The sequence below is a fragment of the Carcharodon carcharias genome, chromosome 18 (assembly GCF_017639515.1).
Source record: "Carcharodon carcharias isolate sCarCar2 chromosome 18, sCarCar2.pri, whole genome shotgun sequence".
Classification (NCBI taxonomy): domain Eukaryota; kingdom Metazoa; phylum Chordata; class Chondrichthyes; order Lamniformes; family Lamnidae; genus Carcharodon; species Carcharodon carcharias.
The window spans coordinates 36,449,601-36,466,226 of NC_054484.1; positions in this window are offsets into that span (position 1 = coordinate 36,449,601).

Genomic DNA, 16,626 nt, shown 5'->3' on the forward strand with positions numbered 1-16,626 from the left:
GAAACTGTCCTTAATACAACTGACACAAGACACATTTTAATGTTCATTACTGTTGAGCTGATTTTGACAACATTGTACTTTACACAGCAGCATTTTCACACTGTATATGTATTTTCCAATTCCTGAACACAATACAACCAAGTACTGATTCACAGAGAAAAAAATGGAATATGAGAATATGAACTCTGAAAACCATTAAGAATTCTTATAACTGCATGAAATAAAAGTGGATCTAGCTATAAGTGGATAGAATCAGAAATTGCAAACCCCCTCAAAAGATCTGTAAAAAATACAGAATTCCATGTGACTAAAAGCAGAATGTGGTTTAATTTGTAACTGTAGCACACTATCCCTCAATATGACCCAATTGTAATGAATGTTAATCAGAATGCCTCAATCACTGAACACTGGTCACATTGCGGTAAAAGTATTTCAAATGATGCCATCATTGACAACAAAATGCCCATTTTAGATTTCATAACTTATTCAGTAGCTTAGAAATATAAATGCCATGAAACTAATGTTTAAATTATTTAGCAAGTGCTGGGCAACACACGTTAATGAATCACATTTCTTGCACAGGCAATAAATGTGGATTTGTGAAATTAACTTAAAAAAAACAGATTTAAGGAAGTTCCACAATGTACTTGATACTTGCATTAAAAGTTATTTAAAAATCCTCTCGAGGCATATATTTAATTTTATATTAAGTTGAAAAATACACAGCCAAGTTTTAAACAGTAATCATAGAATTATGATAATTCTCAAGTCCTGTAACCTGCAATAAAGTATTTCAAGATTCCTTCACTTTTTACTTTTAGATTTTAAATGTCTATTTATTTACTTCATTAAACTGATAGAAGTCCATCAGCAGCATTATAATGATGATTACTTTGCATCGAATTAAAGCAAACAGAATGTATGAATTTGTAGCATGTTAGATAACATGAGAAACTAACTAGTTAGATTATCCTGAATATTGTTATTCAGAACCCCAGCATGTGGAGTCACTTAATTACCAAATAATCTCAATTTATTTCAATATTTTTAAAAATGCTCTAATTTGATGTATCCAGTATTAGTTAACCTTTCTGCTACAGCCCTCTTCAATAGAAAGTGCACTTTCTTTTGCTTTCATTTCCATGTTTCGGCTGACTGAAACGAGAATCCTTAGCAAGTTTTTGTGGTCAGTATTAGAGACATACAGTGTATAAAAGTCCCAATTTCCTTCCCTGGTCTGTACTGAGCTGCCTGTTCACAGATAGGGTGGTAGCAGTAATTTTTTTCTTATTCATTCATGGGATGTGGGCATCGCTGGCTGAGCCAGCATTTATTGCCCATCCCTAGTTGCCCTTGAGAAGGCATTGGTAAGCTGCCTTCTTGAACTGCTGCAGTCCATGTGGTGTAGGTACACCCACAGTGCTGTTAGGGAGGGAGTTCCAGGGTTTTAACCAATTACTGTCTCAATCTTCCTGTGTATGAGAGAAGAAAACTGGCCAGGTCTCCACTCTGATCAGTGTTTAGCATCACCCACCAGAAACTCCAGTATGTGGATATTGGGTGAAAACAACATAGAGTTTGGTTGTGATATTACCCAAAAAAGGATATGCTGTGAATGCTCACTGTCAAGGCTCAGAAATGAATCATAGTCAGTTGTCCGAGGTACAGTTGAGGAAAAGGATGAGAGAAAATTGGTCCAGAAAACTAAGAGAGTATTAAAAAAATGCATCAGCACAATTTACATTCTAGGTTATTCTTGGGTAAACAAAAAAGGCTGACTTGTATTGACATTATGCCTTTCATGATCATAGGATTTCCAGACAATTAAGTAGTTTTGAAGTCCAACTGTAACAGCCAATTTGTCCCCACAAACAGCCATGTGATAATGATCGGAGATAATCTGTCTTGGTGATGTTGATTGAAGGATAAACATTGGCCAGGACACCAGGAATAACTCCCTGCTCTTCTGGGCAATAGTTCAATGGAATCTTTTACGTCAACCTGAGAGGGCAGACCAGCCTCAGTTTAAGGTCTCAGCCAAAAGGCGGCACCTCTGCCAGTGCAGCACTGCCTCAGTACTCAGCCCTTGATTGTTGTGCTCAAATCCTGGAGTGGGCTTTTGTATTGACCTCAATGCAGGCTTGGATAGCCATTACAAATTTTCTGTAACATTGACAGTACCAAATTTAAATGTGAACTATTTTATGATGATGCATTATAAATTATTTTCACATATGAAACGATGTGAAAACCGCTTTACCTGCATCCGCCAGTAAAACGTAATTGGCTAAAAGGACACACAGGATCACTGCAGACGTTTTCCACCAATAACGAAACATACTTCTGCCTCAATACAACCTAAAAGAATAAGGAAAGAATCAAAAAACGCAACACGGGGGGTGGGGCGGGAGGGACTGGTGAAGGTCTCCTGTCTAAATCCTGCAAACGCCTAATTGATGTGAATACTTCGTTCCTTAACGGTGAGCATTTGAGATAACCTCGTAAACATTTAATCGATACTTGTAACTCACCTTTTAAGATTTGTCTATGATTTTAGTGAAACTGAAAGAAGGCTCCAAGGAGACTTGGTCCTGAAGAGTGTTGTTCCTTCTGCTGGTTGCAAACTCTGTGACAATGCTGTCCCTCTAATCGGCTTTCCTAAGCTGTTCCCATTATAGAGAACGCGCGTCACATGTAGGAGTTAGCAGGTTCGACGATGAATGAGCGCGCATATATCTGCAAATTATTGTAATATATTCTTTACAAAATCATAATGGCCAAACTTACAACATTACTATTGCAACACCACCCAACATTATATTATCCAGTCAGCTTATATGGAGGTTAGTATTTCATATTGTAATAACCTTACACAGCAATATTGTAAGTTTCCTTTACCGCTGAAGTTATACTTCTGTAGAGTTCTTTATAAAAAGATAAAATAAACTTGGAGGTTGAGAGTAATTTGTTATATTTTCCACATAGGAGTCCAATTACAGATCTGATAAACTATTGCAATTATTTGGGTCCTCTCATTTTTCAATTGGAGTTTATTTCCATATAATTGCAGCATTGACTTTATACATAGTCTGTGTGAACTGCTAATACTACACGTAGTTGGCTGGAACCATATTCTACCGAGTTTTCCGACAAAGAATCAAATAATGGTTACAACACTGAAGGAGACCTTTGTGTCCAGCCAGTTCTCTGAAAGTGCATTCCAGATTCTAACCATTCCCTCCATAGAAAAAGTTTTTACTCATGTTGCAACCATTTCTTTTTTAAATCACCTTAAATCGGTGTCCTCTGGATCTCGACCATTCTGCCTATGGGAACAATTTCTCCCTGCGTACCATCCTGATTTTGAACACCTCCAGCGAATTTCCTCCCAACCTTCTCTTCACAAAGAACCTCAGCTTCTCCTATCTATTTCTGTAACTAAAGTCTCTTGTCTTTGTAGCCATTCTTGTAAGCCTTTTCTGCAGACTTCTCATCCTTTCTAAAGTGTGGTGCTCAGAAATGGAAACAATACTCCAATTGAGGCCAAACCAGTTTTTCATAAAGGTCTACCATAACTTCCTTGTTTTTGTACTCCTGGCCTCTATCAAGCCTTCACATTGAGAATACCTTCCATTGTATTGTGTGGTACTACCACTGTGCTAAATGGGATAGATTTCGAACAGATCTAGCAACTCAAAACTGGGCATCCATGAGGTACTATGGGCCATCAATAGCAGAATTGTACTCAAACACAATCTGTAATCTCTTGGCCCAGCATATTACCCACTCTACCATAACCATCAAGCCAGGAGATCAACCCTGGTTCAATGAAGAGTGCAGGAGAGCATGCCAAGAGCAGCACCAGGCATACCTAAAATGAGGTGTCAACCTGGTGAAGCTATAACACAGGACTACTTGTGTACCAAACAGCATAAGCAGCATGCAGCAAGTAATGGTCAGAGTTAAGCTATCCCACAACCAATGGATTAGATCTCAGATCTGCAGTCCTGCCACATCCAGTAGTGAATGGTGGTGGACAATTAAACAATTCACTGGAGGAGGAGGCTCCACAAATACCTCCATCTTCAATGATGGGGAAGCCCAGCACAGCAGTGCAAAAGATAAGGCTGAGGCATTTGGTACAATCTTCAGCCAGAAGTGCCAAGTGGATGATCCATCTCGGCCTCCTCCGGAGGTCCCCAGCATCACAGATGCCAGTCTTCAGCCAATTTAAATCACTCCACGTGATATCAAGAAACAGCTGAAGGGACTGGGTACTGCAAAGGCTATGGGCCCTGACAATATTCTGGCAATAATACTGAAGAATTGTGCTAAAAAACTTCCTGCCCCGCTAGCCAAGCCATTCCAGTACAGCTACAACACTGGCATCTAACCAGCTACCTGGAAAATTGCCCAGGTATGTCTTATACACAAACAGCAGGACAAATCCAACCTGGCCAATTACCACCCCATCAGTATACTCTTCATCATCAGATAAAGTAATAGACGGAGTCTTCAACAATGCTATCAAACAGCACTTGCTTAGCAATAACTTGCTCACTGACACCCAGTTTGGGTTCTGCCAGGGTCACTCAGCTCCTCACCTCATTACAGCCTTGGTTCAAACGTGGACAAAGAGCTGAACTCCCGAGGTGAGGTGAGAGTGACTGCCCTTGACATCAAGGCTGTGCGTGTGTGGCATCAAGGAGCCCTAGCAAAACTGGGGTCAATGGGAATCGGGGGGTGGGGGGAAACTCCCCACTGGTTGGAGTCATACCTAGCATAAAGGAAGATGGTTGTGATTGTAGGATGTCAGTCATTTCAGCTCCAGGACATCACTGCAGGAGTTCCTCAGGGTAGTGTCCTAGGCCCAACTGTCTTCAGCTAATTCATCAATGACCTTCCTTCCATCATCAGAAGTGGGGATGTTCGCTGATGATTGCACAATGTTCAGCACCATTCACGACTCCTCAGATACTGAAGCAGTCCATGTCCAAATGCAGCAAAATCTGGTCAATATCCAGGCTTGGGCTGACAAGTGGCAAAAAAACATTCATGCCACACAAGTGCCAGGCAATGATCATCTCCAAAAAGAGAAAACCTAACTGTTGCCCCATGATGTTCAATGGCATTACCATCACTGAATCCCCCACAATCAAAATCCTGGGGGTTACCATTGACCAGAAGCTGAACTGGATTAGCCATATACAACACTGGCATCTAACCAGCTACGTGGAAAAGGTATGTCTTGCACACAAACTGCAGGACAAATCCAATCTGGCCAATATTCTGAGCCTACAAGAGCAGGTCAGAGGCTAGGAAGCTTGCAATGAGTAACTCACCTCCGGAGTTCCCAAAGCTTGTCCACCATCTACAATGCACAAGTCAAGAGTGTGATGGAATACTCCTTGCCTGCCTGGGTGAGTGCAGTTCCCACAATACTCAAGTGGCTTAACACCATCCAGGACAAAGCAGGCCACTTGATTGGCACCACATCCACAAACATTCACTCCCTCCACCACTGACACACAGTAGCAGCAGTGCGTACCATCTACAAGATGCACTGCAGGAATTCATCAAGGCTCCTTAAACAGCACCTTCCAAACCCACGACCACTACCACCTAGAAGAACAAGGACAGCAGATAGATGGGAACACCCTCCCTAACAGCACTGTGGCTGTACTTACACCACATGGACTGCAGAAGCTCAAAAAAGGCAGCTCACCATCACCACCTCAAGGGCAACTAGGGATAGGTAATAAATGCTGGCCCTGCCAGCGAAGCCCACATCCTCTGAATGAATAAAAAAAAGTCCCGAATCCTATATGCCTTAATAATTGCTCTCTCAACCTACCCTACTACCTTCAATGATTTGTGCACAAATACACCCAAGTCCCTCTGCTCCTGCACCCCTTTAGAGTTGTACCCTTCAATTTATAAGGAAAATTTTTCTCTGCAAAGGTAGAACAGAAATTTCAGATGAGAAAATCAAAGAAAAAGAGGTCACCAGGTCTGAACTGACTTTATTCCAGAATCCTTATAGAACGGAGTAGTAAAGTTAATCACATTCTTGCCACTATAGTTGGTGAATCATTAGAAATTAGAATAGTTTACAAGATTTGGAAAAAAAATTAATGTAACAACAATGATTTTTTAAAAAGGCGCTACAGGAAACACCTAGATATAATATCGCCAAGAGAGCCAGCATGACATTAATTGCCAACTCCCCCTTCTAAAGACCAGATTCCAGAGAACATCAGGTAGTGCTGAACTGCCAAAACTGATGCCAGGTCACAGACCTGAAATGTTAACTCTGCTTCCCTCTCCACCAATGTTGCCAGACCTGCTGTGTATCTCCAGCATTTTCTGAATTTATGTAACACCTTTAACAAACAAAACATCCCAAAGCATTATAAAACAAAATATAACACTGAGCCACGTAAGGAGATATTAGGGCTGATGACCAGAAGCTTGGTCAAAGAAGAAAGTTTTACAGAGTGTCTTAAAGAAAGAAAGTGAGGTAGATATGTGGAGAGGTCTAGGAAAGGGTTCCAGAGCTTGGGCCCAGGCAGCTGGAGGCACAACCACCAATGGCAGAGGAATTAAAACTGGGGGTGCTTAAGAGGCCAGAATTGGAGGAAGAGATTGGGAGGGGTGAAGGCCCTGGAGGATGATAGTTTTAAAATTGGGGCATTACTGTGGTAACCTGAGGTGCATCACACCTTTAAGAGAATGTGAGCAGATTGACCACGTGACTATTACCCAGTTGCTGTGTAGTGGAGGCTACAATGTTAATGAGTAGCTAAGAGTAGAGTCTGGTTGGAAGCACACTTTGTGCTCTGTTACCTGTGTAATTAAACAGCATGCGCTTCATCTTATATTGGCCTCTGCATCTGCAGTATATTGTTGCCAACTCACCCACCCGTCGATAGGCATGCAACTGTGTTCCCGAGCAAAGCAATCCAACAGAAGAACATAACAATTACTTTACCAGGAGCCAATGTGGGTAAGTGAACACAAGGATGATAAGCGATGAGGACTTGGTGTGACTTGGGGCACAGGCCGCAGTGTTTTGGATCACCCCAAGTTTACAGAAGGTAGAACTATAGAAGGTAGTGTGGCCAGAGTGCACTGGAACAGTCAAGTCTAGGCGTAACAAAGGCATAAATGAGGGTTTCAGCAGAAAATGAGTTGAGGTGCAGTGGTACAGCCAGGCGATGTTACAGCAGTGGAAATGGGTGTTCTTAGTAATGGCGTGAATGTGTGGTCAGAAGCTCATCTTGGGTCATATATGATACTAAGGTTATGAACAATCTAGTTCAGCTTCAGACAGTTGCCAGATTAAGAGATGGAGTTTGTAGCAGGACCTAAAGACAATGGCTTCAGTCTTCCCAATATTTAATTGAAGGAAATTTCCATTAATCCAATACTGGATGTCAGACAAGCAGTCTGGCAATTTAGAGAGGTGGAGAGGTTGAGAGACATGATGGTGAGGTACAGCTGGGTGACTTCATCTTACACGTGGAAACAGGCATGTTTTTGGATGATGTTGCCAAGGGGCAGCATCCAGATGAGAAGAGGCCAAGTAGGAATAACAGAGGATACCAGAAGTGACTGTGCCAAGGGGTGGGATCAGAAGCCATTGTAAATGATTCGCTGTCTATGATTGGACCTCAGCCTAGAAGGAAACTTGGCTCGTGATCATAGAAGAAACCTTCGCCCTTACTGAAGCCCCCCCTACCTTATCACTACTACCGGTCCCACCCAAACTGTCAGTGATCTCACTCTCATCGCCAATTCTCACTTTAATCTGCCCACCCCCCCCCAACACCTCTATTGCCCATCCAAGCATTATGCCAAATTTTTCACTGAATATCCTTACTGCTTTCCTCCATCAGCCTCTGCCCAGTGGTGATTTCAAACTCCATCATAACTCACCTTGTACTCTCTCATCTGAGTTCACTGCCTTCCTTTAACTTCTTCCATATAAACTTTCCTACACAATATTCACAATCACCTCTTTACTTTGTCATCTCATGTGCCTCTCTATTCCCATTATCTCAATTACAGACAATAACTTCAATAACTTCCTTGCAACCATCGCCACTCCATCCTCCGATCTCTTTTCCTCTCCATCTGCCTTTGAAATTAACTCACTTATAATGATACTTTCTCAAGCACCCAACCAACTATTTGGCCATCATTCACTTTGTAATATTTCTGCAGCTACCAATCTGTTCAATCAAACCCTAACCTCTGTCTTTGATGCCCTGTTCCAGTGAAACAATTACTATTACTGTGATTACTCTCTTTGGTACGGAGCCCATCTTTGTCCTCTAATGCTAAGGGATGCAGCTTTGAACATTTATGGCACTCAACTGGTTTAGGCATTGATTTCTAGATTTTGCTCGACCACATAAAGCACTGGATAATATATATTTTAAAAAAGATTCACTCCGCTGGAAAAACTGCTGCTCACTCGAGGATCATCCTGGAATGCAAAGATAATTCCCGAGTTCTTTTTCCCACTGTCTCCTTAAAACTCTCTCCCATGTCCCCTCCACTTTCAACATATACAAGTAGTTCATGGACTTTGTTGTCACCAAAGTTAAGACCATCCATTCAGCTGTTTCTGCTGCACCTCTCTCTTACCCTTGCACTAGCCCTAAACTCTCATTGTTCTCTCGATTCCCTCCCATCCCTACTCATTCCCTCTGAGCTCACCTTGTCCATAAGCCCCACATCCTGGTCTCAACCATATTCATATTAAACTGCTGGCCACTCAACTTCCCTTCCTGGCTTCCATGCTATCCGACATTGTAAACAGTTCCCTCTGCTCAAATATCTTCTCTCTCCCATTCCCGCCCCCCCCATTCCCAATTCAAATCTGTCATCCTGAACAGAAAATTATACTTAATCCCTCCTGTCCTTGCAAATTAGCATCGCACCTCCAACCTCCCTGCCCTCTCCAGAGTTGTTGAAAGTGATGTTGCCTCCCCAATTGATGCCCTGCTTTATGGCAACTCCATGTTTGTAGATACTACCTTCTTGATTTAACCACAACAAAAGTACACAGTTCAAAAGAGTATTATTTATTTCTGCTCTGGGTCCAAATCCTAGTTTGCAAAAAGTTTCTGTGATATGTGGAGAATAACAAGTTGAACAAAGGCAGATGATTCAGCCTCAGATGTGGTACTCACAAAAAATGGTATGCCATCAAAATTTGCATTCTTTGCATTTTCAGAAACTCCAGCTTTCATACCTCCCCAGATAGTGTGTTAAACCTAACTTGATGTTTGATTTCCAAGTTAGAAACACTTTGAAGGAAGATGTAGCCGATTTTTAAATGAAGGTTAAGATTAAATTTTCAAGAAGGAGTTAGATATAGTTCTTGGGGCAAAAGGGATCAAAGGATATGGGGAGAAAGCGGGAGCAGGGTATTGAGTTGGATGATCAGCCATGATCATAATGAATGGTGGAGCAGGCTCGAAGGGCCGAATGGCCTACTCCTGCTCCTATTTTTTATGTTTCTATTCCACATTCTGAGATAACATATATCCTACACATGCCCTATAGATTGATCTGTGGGATTTTACTGACAGTTTTTCCTCGTTAGATCTCTAGCCTTTTCCCTAATTTATAATATCACATGGCATTTACAGCTCAGAAAGTGACAACTTGACAGCAGGTCCATGCTGGTGATTATTCCCCACACAAGCCTCCCCTGTTTGATTTCATCTTACCCAGTCAGCACATCCTTCTATTCCTTCTCTGTCATGTATTTATCTCCCGTCCCCTTAAGTGCATCTATGCCATTTGCCTCAACTATCCTTGTGGTAGTAAGCTTCACCTTCTAACCACTGAGCAAAGAAATTTCTGCTGAATTCCCTATTGGATTTGTTAGTGGCTAACTTAAATACCGCTAGTTCTGGTCTCACATGCAAGTGGAGTCATCTCCATGCCTATCTTTATCAAACCCTGCATCATCTGAAAGACCTCCTATCAAATCTGCCCTCAGCCCTCTCTTTTCTAGAGAAAACAGCCCAGCCTCTCCATTCTGCTATCATTCTTCTAAAACCTTGTTGCAGTCCCTCCAGTGCCTCTACATTTATTTTGCAATGCGGAGACCAGAACTGCTGAGTGTGTTTTTGTATTAATTCACGGGATGTGGGCTTCATTGGCTGGGCCAGCATTTGCTGCCCATCCCTAGTTGCCCTTGAGAAGGTGATGGTGAATCAGTGCAGTCCATGTGGTTAGGTGCACCCACAGTTAGGGAGTGAGTTCCAGGAATTTGACCCAGCGACACAGAAGGAACAGTGATATATTTCTAAGTCAGGATGGTGAGTGACTTGGATTCCAGGTGGTGGTGTTCCCATCTATGTGCTGTCCTTGTCCTTCTGGATGGCAGTGGTCGTGGATTTGGAAGGTGCTGTCTAAGGAGCCTTGGTGAATTCCTGCAGTGCATCTTGTAGATGGTACACACTGCTGATACTGTGGTTGGTGGTGGAGTGAGTGAATGTTTGTGGATGTGGTGCCAATCAATCAGGCTACTTTGTCCTTGATGGTGTCAAGCTTCTTGAGTGTTGTGGGAGCTGCACTCATCCAGGCAAGTGGAGAGTATTCCAATCACACTCTTACTTGCAGTTTTTAGAAAGTAGACAGGCTTAGGGGAGTCAGGAGGTTAGTTACCCATCGCAGGATTCCCACCCTCTGACCTGTTCTTATAGCCACAGTATTTATATGGCTAGTCTAATCAAGATTGTAATTAAGTTTAACATAACTTTGCTGCTTTTCAATTACATCCCTCTAAAAATGAAACCCAGTGGTTTGTTTGCATTTTTATGGCTTTGTTAATCTGGGTTGTTGCTTTTAATGATTTGTGCATCTGTACCCTAGATCTCTGCTTCTCTACCTCATTTTCCAAGGAATAGATGGCCCCCTTTATCCCTAACAAAATGCAACACTTTGCAACATTGAAATTTAATTGTGATTTACATGCCTATTCTGAAAGTTAACCACAACAAAATACAAGTCGTTTTCTGCAATATTAACATTCCATTTTGGCGATATTCACAAATTTTGATATTGTATTTCCAAGGCTTAGTTTTTGTGTTCATGTATAAAGCATATTACTTGAATGGTTTGGCTTGGTTTTCAATGTATTTTGTATTTGTTTTATCATGCTTATATATCCTGTCAATAGATTTAGTCGACTTTGCAGTAGGATTAAAAATTGCAGGTTTCATTTACTCTGGTAGGATTATGCACTTTAGGCTTTGTTTACTCCAATAGGATTATGCTCCCAAAATTACACGATTGAGCTGCTCAACAAATTTCAAAACCACAAGCTGAGCTCTAAGGAGTTGATCTGTGGCCACTATTCAAATAAATATGACTGCAGAAGTTAATACTAGTTGCCATTGGCTGCATGGTTCTGCCTTGAAAAATCTCAGAATTGCCTCATATTCCCCCAAGTTACATCCTGTTCTTTATAATTGAATTGCAAACATATACAGTATGATGACTACAGATCACGCAGAACTTTTGTTCAAATTAGTGACATGTTTGCACAAATAGTTTAAAGTATAGTTGTGCTGTTGCAAACAGCATTTAGCCTGCCTTGCTCGGTTAAGACCATTCACTACGGAAATAGTGAGGCATAAAGGGAAGTAATTTAAATAAACACACACAGATCAATTAAAAGCTAATTGCAGCGGGGTATTACTCTGGATTGGCATTTGCTTGTGCAACCCTGATTTAGGTACTCAGGACATGTACTTAGCCTGGTCAGTAAGTTCAAAAACTCCTCAAAGGTTATTTCCTTTCTAGATACGTTGAAGTATAATGGGTGAGCATTAGCCACAAGACTTTTGATGTACATTATTTTAACATGCTCAATGCTTACAATGTTTATTTTTAACAGGCTTCAGTTTAGCAGGTATCCTGGTGTTCATAAAGTTGCTCAGTACTTGAATTTTTTTTTAAGGTCAGCTGCTCAGTGATCTAGCCTCCTCTTTGACATCTGCCCTGTCTCATTAGATACGCCTGGATAACAAAGCAATATTCCCTCCTGCTCTTAATGTTTCTAGGAGAACTTTATCATGAGACAGGGCTACCCTCTCAGACTGGCTTCAGTGAAAAAGAATGGAATAGATTATTAATAGCAATGTTATTCCCCAATTCTATTCGCTGCGGCTGTGCTCCACATACCGGTGTAAAATTCCACAGAAAAAAGTTAGTTTGAACAAAGTCGTGATTACTCTGAATTATGTGCAGTGCCATATTAAAAACAATGAGAAAACAAGTGTAGCAACTTTGTGACACATTGTAAACCTGCCAGAGATGAGTGAGGAGGGAAGGAAATAGACAGCAGTGGCAAGTTCACTATTTTTGAACTTAGTTCAACCAGATCTCATCGTTAATATACCACTTTAGCACTGAGAAAACACCAAATTAATGGTGCCCAATTAGGCAATTTAAAAACACATTGGTGCCCATGTATTAATAATTCAGGAAGCAAGCCAGGGATTGAGCATGTAAGATGTGTTCAGTATAAATGCCCGTATTAAGCCATGCAACATCCTTCATAATTTTTCTTCTTTTAGTGCTTAATTTAAACACATTCCACATAACGTGTGAACAGTTAAATTATGCAAGTTAAATAATCAATTGCAATATTATCATTGTGCTATCACACTTACTTGCTCCATTTTCACTTGTAAGCTGTGTAAGTTTCCTTTGCAGAGTTGGTGATAATTGCCATATACAATGTAATTTATATGCCTCCAAAATTCACAGAATCTTTAGTGTAGGAGGCAGTCATTCATCCCATCAAGTCTGTACTGGTTCTCTGAAAGAGCATTCCACCCAGTCCCATTTCCCTGCCTTATCCCCATAGCTTTGCACATTATTTCTTTTCAGGTAGCAATCTGATTCCCTTTTGAATTCCTCAATCGAACCTGCCTCTACTACCCTTTCAGGAAGTGTGTTCCAGACTCCAACCACCCTCTGGGAGAAAAATCTTTCCCTCACATCACATTTACCCCTTTTGCCAATTTTTCAATCTAGCCCTCTAGCTCTTGATGTTCTCTTTAGTGCAAACAGTTTCTCACTATTTACCCTGTCCATACCCCTCAGGATCTTAATAACTCTATCAAGCCTCCTCTCCAAGGAAGAGTCCCAACATCTCCAATCTATCTTCATAGCTACAATTCTTTATCCCTGGAATCATTCTTGTGAATCTCCTCTACTCTCTCCAACGCACATCCTTCCTCAAGTATGGCATCTAGAACTAGATGCAGTACTCCAGATGAGGCCTAACTAGTGTCTTATACAAGTTCAACATGACCTCCTTACTCTTGTTCTCAATGCCCCTATTAATAAAGCCTAAGATACTATATGCTTTAACTGCTCTCTTAACATGCCCTGCCATCTTCAATGGCTTATGTTCATATACACTGAGGTCCCTCTGTTCCTGCATCTCCTTGAGTCTCTCCCTTATTTTATACTGTCTCACCATATTCTTCCCGCCAAAATGGATCACCTCACATTTGCATTGAACTTCATCTGCAACTTGTCTGCCCAGCCCACTGACATGTCTATGTCCTTTTAAAGTTCAAGACTATCCTCATCACAGTTGAGATTTCTAATCTTCGTATATATCAGGAAGAGCAAGGGTCCCAACACTGACCCCTGGGGAACTCCACATCAAACATTCCTCCAATCTGAAAAACAATCCTTTTTCATTTCTATGTATCCTGTCACTCAACCAATTTCCTATCCAAGTGCCTACTTTCCCTTTTTTTCCATGACCTAGAATCTGTGGCACTGTATCAAATACCTTTTGAAAATCCACATACACCACTTCAACAGCGTTTTCCTTATCAACCTTCTCTGTTACCTCCTCAAAATACCCCAGCAAGTTAAACATGCTATTTTAAGTAAAGATAGCATTTCTAACATCATCATCTTCTCAATTGTAAATTCTTCAAGTGTACCTGTTACCTCCTCTCTCATCTCGGCCTGGGAACATCATCTTCCTTTGTAAAGACAGATGCAAAGTACTTGTTCAATACTTCTGCTATTTCTCCAGCCTCCACATGCAAATCCCCTTTTTGTCCCTAATCAGCTATATTTCTTTTACTACCCTTTTATTATTTATATGCTTATAGAACACCTTGGGAATTCCCTTTTATGTTAGCTGCCAGCCTCTTTTCATGCTTTTATTAGTTTTTTCACTTCCCCTCTGGGCCTTCTATATTCAGCTTGATTCTCCATTATATTTTCTACCTGACATCTGTCATGTGTTCACTTTTTTCATCTTCACCTCTATCTCTCTCATCATCCAGGGTGCTCTGGATTTATTTGTCCTACCTTTTCCCTTCAAGGGAATATACCTTGGCATTGCCTGCAATACCTTTTCTTTGAAAGTGGCCCATTGTTCAGCCACCGTCCTTTCTGCCAACATTTGATTCCAACTCACTGGACTTAGCTGCATTCGTAGCCCATTGAAGTTAGCTTTCCCCCAATTCATTATCTCTGCTCTGGATTGTGCCCTGTCCTTTTCCATGACCAACCTAAACCTTACGATATAATGATCACTGTCCACTAGAGGCTCTCCCACTGATATTTGATCCACTTGGGCCAACCCATTCCCCAGAACCAGGACCAAAAGTACATGTCCTCTCATTGGATTGGAAACATACTGCTGCAGAAAATTATCTTGAACACATTCCAGGAACTCTCGCCCCTCTTTTGTACTATTCCTATCCCAGTCTATATTTGGATAATTGAAGTCCCCCATTATGATTACTCTATTACTCTTGCACCTCTGTAATTTCTTTGCAAATTTGTTTCTCCACATCCCTTCCACTTCCAAAATGAATATTCTCATTTTATTTCTACATTCACACAAAGTTTTCTAGGTAGCAGGATATAAACTACACATTGAGGCACAACTAGTGCAAAGATTTTCAGAGTGGAGACTGTCTTTTCACAATTTATTTCTTTGTCTCCACCTTCTAGCCTCCTTTCTTGCTGATATTCTCACCCCTCCACTCCTTATTGCAAACTTTAAATCTAAAAGAAAATGAAATAGTCTCCAAACCAAAATGTGACAATACACGTTTGCTTTTGTCTTTTTATTTGATATTCCTCCTTGTGATATCTATTATTCCTCTCTTCATAATTCAGGCAGGCAGCCTGCTTATAATGCCGATTGTGAATCATCCTTTGGGTTTTGGTAAACATGACTTAAGCAATCAGGATTGCTCCTCCTTTCGAACAAAACTTAGCTTTTGCTCAGTTCGTTCTTTTCTTCTCTGTAATCTGTTTTCCTTCCCTCCTCAACCTCCCCACCAAAAAAAATACAACAAATGGGGAAATTGCAAAGTAATCTGCATGCTATCAGTTTCAGCATACTGATATGTTATGTACATGCCTGACACTTGTTCTAGTCCAAATAAAATTAATTGCAATTAGATTCCACAACTTAGCGTTTATACAAATGGATGAAATACTGCATACATTAGGGCATTTTTCTTTTTGCAACCAGTGACAGTGCAAAGGGCTCAACTGAACAGCAGCACATATGATACAATGCACTATTTTGTTACATCATCCTCTGCATCCTTTTTAAAAAAGATAAACTCAACAGTACAATGGTCCTTTCCACAATCTCTGCCCCAGTTATGACTCAAGGGTCTATTTGTCAAACCAGTGGAGCAGCCATTACTCAGTCTGCAGCGTGGTTGAAATTATTTATTGCTTAACTTGGTATGTTTCAAGTATTCCTTGTGGGAAAGAGTCCCAAGTCAGAGAAAAAGTCATCCTAGAATTAAAATTGAAAACTTGCACCTTAAAATGGCATTAGCCTCTATCTCAATATTAGGAAAGTAATGATTAAAGTTTCAAAGCAAAATGACTAGGTACCATACTGACTGCACTTTCCACCTTGGACAGGTGTGTGGGGAACTCAATTCCACCCAACCCCCAGACAATCCCCAAAGGCAAAGTTTTATAGTGCTGGAATGACAGAGTATGAAGATCACTACCAAGTTGAACAATAAACTTATCTAATCATCTGGTAATCAGAAAAAAATGCATAAATGTCCTCATCAATATTCATTAACATAAATCTACTTATGTCCATAGCTACAACATTTAGTGAAAATTATGAAACAAAACAACAATGATAGGGTGTGAACAATAGTTCAATAAAGCTAAAAAGAAAAAGAAAATAAGTTATGATTGAAAATAATACCGCTACAGAATGTTAAAATATTCCTCAAACTGCCTTGTTCTCTTACCCCTTCTTTTGTCCCAGTGTCTCCAACCAACATCATATTTTCTTTTTCAACCAGAATAGCTCGGACAAAGCTTCACATCACCCATCATTACTGTTCCATTATTACTTGAAAGTAGTATGCTATTCCAGAATATAGTTAATTCACCCTTCTCCCTGTTCCAATTCATGGACAAGTATTTTAACTGTTGCTGAAGCACATGAAACTTAAAACTGAGATGGAGATTTGTGTACTGTGGCCTTCTAGCAGTGGAACTGAATAAGTTATTGGTCCATTAACGGAATAGTCATTTTGATAACAAAATCAAAGCAAGAAGCCAAAA